Source organism: Uranotaenia lowii, chromosome 2, assembly GCF_029784155.1.
Source record: "Uranotaenia lowii strain MFRU-FL chromosome 2, ASM2978415v1, whole genome shotgun sequence".
NCBI classification, from domain to species: domain Eukaryota; kingdom Metazoa; phylum Arthropoda; class Insecta; order Diptera; family Culicidae; genus Uranotaenia; species Uranotaenia lowii.
In genome coordinates, this window is record NC_073692.1 from 191,891,612 (window position 1) to 191,901,265 (window position 9,654).

At 37.6% G+C, this 9,654-nt stretch overlaps 2 long non-coding RNA genes across 2 annotated transcripts; both read left to right on the forward strand.

Annotated features, from left to right (window-relative positions):
* The first annotated feature begins 938 nt into the window (after positions 1–938).
* Positions 939–2,073, forward strand: LOC129750140 (uncharacterized). Its single transcript, XR_008738303.1, has 5 exons — positions 939–1,053; positions 1,161–1,321; positions 1,385–1,736; positions 1,791–1,951; positions 2,014–2,073. It is a non-coding gene; the product is annotated as an uncharacterized LOC129750140 (long non-coding RNA).
* Positions 2,074–8,029: 5,956 nt separating this feature from the next.
* LOC129750141 (uncharacterized) lies at positions 8,030–9,381 on the forward strand. The gene is made up of 3 exons (XR_008738304.1): positions 8,030–8,201; positions 9,132–9,222; positions 9,278–9,381. It is a non-coding gene; the product is annotated as an uncharacterized LOC129750141 (long non-coding RNA).
* Positions 9,382–9,654: the final 273 nt, after the last annotated feature.

Below are 9,654 nucleotides of genomic sequence, written 5' to 3' on the forward strand. Positions count from 1 at the left end.
AAATTCCTGGTTTGGCAAGCCATATGTACGTGCGGGAAGCGGAGTGCACCTTTCGTGACCCAGAACACGATGAACGGACAGGTGTACATGAAAGAGTGCCTCCAGAAGCGGCTGCTTCCTCTCCTGAGGGCCCACAACGTCCCAACAATCTTCTGGCCGGATTTGGCCTCATGCCACTACTCCTCTATTGTGTACTTCTTCTCCAATACAGTTAATTGGTGCGGGACAAAGAATTTAGTATGTGGTCGAGCTTCTATTCCAAATGCTCTATGCTCTTTTCACCACCTTAGAATTTTCTTCTGATCCTGTACTCCCCAGCCAACATGAAATCGTAGAAGAAATCATCGTCGAACTCGTATTTTGGTACATCTCAAATCGGATTCGTAAATGTGTGCACTTAACATTCAACCATATCGTATATTAATCGTAGAAGATGTTAAAACTGAATGAAATACGATTTAATTACGATCTGTTGGATGAACTCGTATTTAGTTAGACCGATGTCAAATGAAATCTCATATCTATCGCATAAGATTCTTAAGACGCATTTTATTCAAACGTAAATTACTCTCGTATCGAAATCGTAATTGTCTACAGACAGAATCGTAAAGAACCACACATAAGCATCATTCATTATCACTTTTGCGCACTGCTAACCAGCATCGCATAAAGGTCAATGCGACTCAATTATGTGTCGTATTTATTAAAGGGTTAGTGTGTATTAAATAGTAAGTAGCATAAACTTTGCGTGCATGCGTCATACGTGCCGGCGCGCGCATTTTTGTTTTGCTCGTTTTGCACCGCTTTGCATATTGCATAGTGCGAGTTCGATTGCTGAAAAAAAAACTGTGCGGTGACTCGGCACAGCAACGGGTTCAACTCCCCAGATTCTAAGGATGAGACCCCTGGAAACCGAATTCCTGAACGAAAGGAAATCCCTGAGAGAAACACACACTGGCTGTGTGGACCTTTCCTGAGGATCACCGTAAAGAGGAACTACTCTGATTTATTCGCCATACAGGCTCGTGTGTTCATTGGCCAGCGGCTATAAAGGTAAGTGGCACATTGTGACTGTCCTGTCAGAGCATGACCTAAAATCCACAAAAAAAGCAAAACACAATATTTTCTGAACATTCATTTTCTTCCCCCCACGCATCTAGGTTTAAACATCAAGAACCAGCGTCCAGCGATGCTGATCCGGTCAACAAACCGGGCTTTTTCTATAACTGTCAGCAGCAGAAACAAGTGTGGGTCCATGTTGGTCAACGAGGTGAAGGCATTATCCGTTTATAAATAACGATTTTTTTCTTAATTTTAAAGCGTAAGTGTATGGAAATCCCTTATTTCAAACGATCAAACAACTATTCTTTTTTTTTCATTTCAGATTGTAACAGTTACAACCTTGACTTTATTTACCAATGAGGCCGGAGATAGGAAAATTAATGTGTGGCTCAAAATGACTTTAATACAAATTTAATCCAACCAAAATTCCATTTGAGACCACCAAAGCTCTACACAATGCAGCCTTTAACAAGTTCCTCGACCAGCGCTTCTTAACCCACTACTTTATCAATCAGGGTAGAGAAAGACATTCCACGATTTTGCGTTCGGAATCCAGCGTAAGACCGGAAGCCAAATCCGTCACGAACGCTGTGGGAACAAGGCTTCAGACTTATTGCCAAAATCGTTCTAAAATTTGTAAGAAAACGCACTACTGGATAACTTAAACTAAATATGTATGTTTTAAATTTCATATCACCTCTGGATTTAACTAGAATTTTCTTTTTCAGCACGAAGAGAAACGATTTATAATTATGTTCTGGGCCCGGCTGACTTGAAAAAAAATCTACAATTTACTTCAATTTAAGATATCCATCTTCGAGCAAATTTTAAAAAAACATCCCTACTACACAAAGAAAACCAAGTAAGGGTTACTTGGAAGTGTGTACCGGTATGCAACATCTTAAAGCTGGAAATTATATGAACATTGTTAATTCCTTTTTTATATTCCAGCGACGTGATAATGGGCTGAAATAGGTGATCGAGGAGGCCAATGTCGCATTATAAGTGAGGGCTATTAGCTGCTAGGAAAATTCCTTGAGTTACCAGAAAACATCAAATTTAATGTTGGGATATTTCATCCTGGTACGATCTGACTCATCCTCCTTGTTGGGATGTCTTGTTCACCGGTTTTGATAATGTTGATCCAACAACATGAAAGAAATTGTATGATGTGTAAGTTCTTCTGGAAGCTTCACAAATTAGGTTCATACTTATTTATTTATCTTTCTCTTTTAGATTGCATATGGACGCATATCTACTACTTTTAGTAGGTGATGTTGGCCAACGTTTGTTATAATTTAAGTCAAATTTGTCTAAATTAAGAAAAAAAACAGCAATGTGATATTAATATTTAGAAGAACAATCCGTTGTAAATTAAACATACAAATAAACGTATTGAAATGCAAATCCATTTTTAATTTTATTTTCAGAATCGTATTTTAATCACAAAAATTCACATAACATGCTACATCCCAGTAAGCGCGTCCTCTCAGAAATCGACAGAGCATGCAAAAAATTGAGAGTTGAGTCACCGAACTTAGAATAAAACGGTTAACTTCGGCGACACTCAAAGAACGCAAATATTTTCATTCGGTTTGTCCTGCCGAGATTCCTAGAGGCAACAAATACGAATGCGTACATGCGAAATCAGTTTGAATCGTACACTCGTACGGTGTGGTCGCATTTTGTCCCCGTGTCCCGTGTGTGCTTTCAATCGTAGCTGTCGACTTCTCAGGCAGGCGAACACGCGTCTCGGAGGGAAACATACAAACACGATTCGGATTGTGTTCGTGTGTTTCTCTGGAGGGCGTGTCTTAGCTTAATTCGTTGCACTCACCCAAGGCACGCGTATGGTGTGTTCCTCTCTAACGATGTGATGATGCAAAATCGCCAGAGAGATCGTTACGATCCCTCTGGCGATTTGAGTTACCTCTCTGCCGATTCAAATTTACTGGGATACTGAAGCACGCAAAATCGCTTTACGGTTCAAATCGTATAACATTAAAACAAACCTCGTATAAAGTGTGGTCTAAATCACCAAACGATCGTAAAATTGCCTCACATCGTAAAAGAGTGTAATACATCTCCTATAGAATGCGACTTAAGTTGTCAATCGATGTTAAAATCTCTGAACATCGTATAAGACTACAACACATCTCGCATAAAGGGTGACATAAATCGACATTCCATCGTCAGATTGCTTCGAGTCATACAGGAGTACAAAACATCCCGCATAAAGGGTGACTTAAATCGCCAATCCATCGTCAGATTGCTTCAAGTCGTACAAGAGTTCAACACACCTCGCATTAAGGGTGACTTAAATCGCCAATTTATCATCATATCGCTTCAAGTCGTAAAAGGGTAAAACACACATCGCATAAAGTGTGGATGGAACTGTCAATCCTCCCATCATCGTAAATGCGCATGAATCGAATCCTTTAATGTAACGTACAAAACGACGCCAATGCGACATAAAGTACCAAAGTATTTCTAACATCGTAAATGACATCACATATGATGTTGTCGATGTCGTAAACCAGAAATTAACGAAAACATGTACGTATATTGCCTCCACTTTTGGTAGGTATATGCTGTACGTTAGACATGTACGATGATTTGTGTCGACATACACGTACGTATATCTTTTGATATACCTACCAAATTGTTGGCTGGGCCGTCTTTCATTTCAACTCTTTAACCCGCGCCGATAAAGCCGCTAAATAATTTCATGAAATTGTAACCAGTGCGTGGGTGAGAATAAGTCCAAGGTCAGTGAGAATCATCGACATAAATGTAAATGTTCACAGGAAGCGCTGTTGGGAGTTGAGGCGGACCGTATCTTACACCACCGACGCCATACGCAAATAATGGCTAGGTAATGGTCGAGTAAGATGCTGACCAACAGAGGGCGCTGATTGAAACGCACAGATGGGCAGCCATAGGCGGGCATCGAAAGCGGCGCAATGGGGCGGAATCCCAGGACGGAGCCGAAAGTTCAGATCCGGGGCGATGATCTACAGCCAGCGTTGCCAACCTTCCAGATTTTTCTGGAATCTTCCAGATTTTTATGTGTCATCCAGAAATACAGACTTCATGTTGTCTGGTCCAGACTTTTCATAGATAATCCAGATTTGTCCAGAAATTTCAATAAGCTCAACGTTTTAATAAAAAAAAATACTATCGAAATCCAATCGCTCAACACTCAATTTACTGTGAATGAGAATACAGATGTTATTTTGACAGCTGCATGGGTCTAAGCTTTCGTTCACATAGACTCAGACATTGATTATTTACATGTAAAGAGTATTGATCCCTAGACTACAACATTGCGATCTGGCGACCAAAAAATAAAAAAGGGTCGTCAACTATAAAATAAGCCATCCAGATTTTTCCAGAATTTTTTTTCAAAATCTTCCAGACATTTCTGAAAAACAGTTGGCATCCCTGCCTACAGCTACGACAATCACTCCACAAACAACGTCCATACCATACGGTTCAACCGATATTGCGTACAGTGAAAAATAATCACACTACAACCAGGTGAGACGTGATTGCCGCCCCGGAATCCTAAGGGATGATGAACTGGCCCACTGGAATGATTCCTAATACACTTTCGTTTTGCCCATTGCGCCAACAGGATACCTTTATGTTTGTTGGATTTAAACCCTTCCACTGGAGGACTGCAGCTAGTCTGGAGAAAGCCAACAGTTAAGCTAGGCAAATCCCAAGAGGCCCCGTCACGACAGCGTAGCAGTTCCCACCACACCCCGGCAGCCGTCAACGCCGGGTGGTCCGACAGTACAGCACATCCAGGTAACCGTCAACACCTGGTGGTCCGGAAATCGGAAGGGTCAGCCGAAGAAGAACCACGCCAAAAGTCGACCGGGTTACTCACCTTGCGCCGCAGCGTAGTTCAACGGAAGTAGGCGGAAGAGAGTGAGGTGCTGGGGCAGCCCCGGAGTTCATCATTGGCAGTCATCGTCAAGCTAGGAAGAGCCTATTCCAAGCAACAATTTAAGTTTTTTAAGAAACTTGAAGGGCGCTTAAAAACTTTGCTATAAAACAACGTTTTGTTATATAAACCCCATTAAAACGTCTTTAAAACACCTATAAGAGTAAAAAGGCCCACCTACAGGAGGTTCTGAAGAACACATTACAAGTACCTTATACAACCATATGGACTCAAAAGGGCTTTGCCGAAAGCTGGTACAGGATAATCAATTCTAGTGGCAGATGAAGAAATTATTCATGAAAAAATCTATTCTGAGAACGGTTTTAAATCGCATTTAATAAAATATAAGAATCCGACTCAAAAAAAAAGGAAATTTCAACGACAAAAAAAACGTCATGGTTCATTCCTGTCAAAATCAAAAAGCATAAAATAATAATTAGATTTATATGGCAAAATGCAGATGTTATTATCAAAATTGATGAAAAATTGGTTGCGCTTCGAAATTTTTCGATTGATTTTTCGAAATAAGGGTAAATAAAAAGCGCCCCTTTATGATTTTGCTAAATTAAAGAGCTCAATACATAAATTTTGGTTATTCTATTTTTTGCAAATGTCATGTATTCCTCTCATTTGTTATTATGTAAAAAAATATTTAGTGGAATAACGATATCTCATGCATGAAATGAAAACACTTACATTCTGTGATTTTTATTTGAAATAAATATTACTAAAGGAAAATTGCGTTTCATCTACTGCAAGCGACATTTTTCGGAACAGCTGATGATTTCATTAAATGTCAACACATAATTTCGAGCACTTTTTGTTCATTTATTACACACAATTATTAATTTTCAAAGATCTTAATTTTTCTTAATATTAATTTGATCACTTCTTAATATTAATATGATGTAGTCGGAAATTGCATTTATGCGGTGCTCATCAAAGATCGATCTAGCCGGATTTCTTTTCCAACGCTACGGAAACTCTCCGGTGATGAAAATTTCGACAGCCAACGGGGTACTGTGTAGGCCGTTTTTGATGCTGCGTTGCTCGAAGAACTGTCTTTTGATGACCTCCCATCATTAACATCCGGATATTTGTGGTATGATTGAGACGGAACGCAACATCAGGATAGCGGCAGGCCTGGCAAAGTAGGATCAACTTTTCCACCATGATTTCGAAAGCCCTTGAACCTACGGAAGTTGCAAACAATTAACATACCGCAATTGAACTATGCAATGCCATCAAAAGATGGAAATTTACCTTTTGATTGCTGCAGTGGATTTGGAAATTTATCACTTAGCTGCCATTATTGATACTTGAATTGGCTTAGACTATGGTTGCCACATGACAGATTTATCGAGAAAACTATAGATTTTTGAGTTTATTTCTGGAACAGATTCTGTACGAACAGGTGAGAAATTTTTGAAATTCGGTACAGATTTTCATCGGTTTTCATAAAGTTTACTAAAATAGAATTTGAAGTATGGTCGAGGCAAATCAGATGACTAATTAAAGACAGAATCAATAAAAGATACGAAAACTAAACCAAATTTTCCGAATGAAAATACAGATTTCAATATGGCAACGCTGTTATCCCTATATACACAGCAAATTTTTTTTTGCTGGAAACCAGCAAAATTTTGCTGGTTTTTGTCCCGCTGACTTTCCAGCAAAATTTCCAGCAATTTAAATTGCTGGAAAAAACAGCAAACTTTAATGCTGGTTTCCAGCAATTCAAATTGCTGAAAAATCAGCAATCCAGATTGCTGGAAACCTATTTCTTTGAAAACAACCGGCTGTATTTAGTTTCAAATTTATATTTCATTCAAAATTAAATATTGAATACTGGCTGTGCATATAATGAGCAATAAGAAACAATTATTTTCTTCCATTTTTTCAATAATGTTTGTATTTATTTCCAAGAACTTTTTCTAAAAATTTTACAACACCGGCTCTGGTGTGGCAGCTTTGTGTCAAAGTGTTGATCATTCTCCACCTGAGAAAAGAATTCTGACTAGTATCTTTTACGAAATATCTACCTGTTAAATAAAAACTCACCCTTGATTTGATATCTGGTTGCTAGAATATAGAGGAAAATAAAATAATTATATTAATCTAACCAAAATTCGTAAAATAGAGTCTTACCTTGCATCAGCATACGAAAACAAACAGACTCCAATTTGACAACTCGATTGCTGATTTTCCAGCAAACTAGATCAATTGCTGGAAAGTCCAGCAATTTGGAAACTGATTGCTGATTTTTCAGCAAAAATGACAAGAACACAACCGAATGCTGAAAAGTCCAGCAATTAGAAAACCGATTGCTGGTTTCCAGCAAAAATTTGGATTGCTGAACGTTTCCAGCAATTTTTTTTGCTGGAAATCGAGTCAAAAATTTACTGTGTACACACAAAATTTCTGAGCCTCAACTTAGCAAAAATTGGTCATTACTTTCCGTTAGCAAAATTTTTTTTTACTGTAGACTTAGCACTTTCTCATCGGATTGTGTGATTTGCTCAATATGAGTAAAAAGAACCCAATTGCTACTACTTTTAGTTATTTACAGTAGCATGGACTCAAACTTTTAGGTACATTTAGTCAGAGCTCGAACCGCGGTCGTTTTTTTGTTTTGTTTTCGTTTCAGGCCCTCCAGTTTATTTTGTCGGTCGGGATTTCGGAGCTGAAAAGTAGTTTGGTTTTGTGATTCCGGAACGAAATTCGTGGTATTACGGTTACAGTTCAAATTGTGTCCGGTTTGATGATTTGTAATTCTCAACGGTTGAGGAAAGGGACCGGAAAAAATCGATGGATGTAGCCATCAACAACCGCAAGTGGTTTCACTTCCTGGTCAACCAGCAGTGCCAGATGTACTGTTCCGCCAGATTTGAAAGTTCAATGCCCAAACAGGACTCGGCACGGCATTTTCCACATCCCCGGTTTAAACGAGCTGATTTACGAAGGCGTCTATTGAATATCATGCCGCTTGGGAGAACGGAACACCGCAAAATGGAAAAAAATGAGAAAAGAAGTTGTAATTGATGATAATTTAATTTTTCCATCAACTGTTTTTTAGAAATTATTAGCAAAAAATTGCATCAAATGGAAGTCGTCTCATTATTCCTGCTGCCCAAGGGTTGGCATCGAACCTCATTCAGGCGTAAAAATAAAATAAGCATTTTTCTCGGTAAGTGTATTTTATTCTAAAATAGTTTCCCCTGATTCAAAATCGGAAACCAGATCAGATACCTTCTGGCAATTGAAATTTTCTGCAGCTGTTAGGCAGCCACATCTAATATTTTCGAACAATTAAATAGTGGGGATAGTAGTTAGATTGAATTTGAAAGAATCTACTTAAACGTTTTTTTACATTTCTTTAATTGATTGCTGTTGCCTAAATTTCGGAATTAAAGTTTAATATTGTGTGCTTAACCAAATGTTTTGCTTCGGTGAGTCAGTTTAAAAAAATGTCAAAATACTACAAACAAAACTTCCGAAGACGGTAGTGAAAAATATACATGAATTCTTATTTGCCTAAACAAAAAAAAACCTATTGAATAAGAAAAAACTATTTTTTTTTAATTTCCAGGCTGGAATGCTGCTACCTTTGTTAGTTGGCTCAATTTCATACTTCTCTGTAACTTAATCGAAGATCGAGAGAAGGGATCCGGAAGAAACATTTTAGCCTCTTGGCAATTTAGCCACCTTGCCGAATGAAATTCATAGACCGAAGATTTTTTTTTAAATTGCGCGCTGATGAGCTTTGTGCAACATTATCCCACCTTGGGAACAAAGACTGGTGCGTTCTTTGAGGATGGACTTCTTAATTTTAAAGTGGAAACGAGAAATTGAAAATGCCTTTTACGACCGAACTTCGTGACTTCGAAAGGTAATTAATTCTATAATCAACAAATTTCCATCATTATTATTCCAAATTTTTAAAGCAGTGCTTAATTTTATAGATGAAAAATAGTAATTATTAAGTAGGTAATAACAATCGTTGTTAAGTTTGAACTGGATTAGACTGCCCATTACAATTTCCACCATAACATAAAATAAAAGGATTTGAAAGAAACTTGATCACTTATGTTTTATTTATTTATTTTTTTTTTTTCAGATTTTGGTGATGGTCCTGAGTCCTCCTGGCTCCTGATAAGCTCGGTAAAGCGATGAGAAAGAAGTTGTAACTTTCAAAGTTGGACTTTATGGTAATGGCTTTTTCAACACATTTTTATTTCATAAACTGATAAACTTTTTTTTCAGAAATTTGTTTACAAACGATCATCTCGACATCTCGAAATCATTGACGGCAAAGAAGTTTCTGAAGTGAAAAAAATCCTCCGTGATTAAAATAAAACAAAAAATAGGAGCCAATTCTCAAAATCTTATTATTTGAAAAAAGAAAACCCATAAATTTAATATAATGAAATCTTAAATTTTACTCGAATTCTAGCAATTATGAAGAAAAAAAAATTACTAATATTCCAGCAAAGTTATTCCATTTACTAAAAAATTAGTAAAAATTTAGTCCGGACACTTTTCGACTATTTTGCTAAAATTTTAGTAAAAAAAAATTGCTAATTTCATTGCTAACTTTTTAGCTGGTCAAATTTGAGCAAAATTTTGCTAATTTCCGGCCT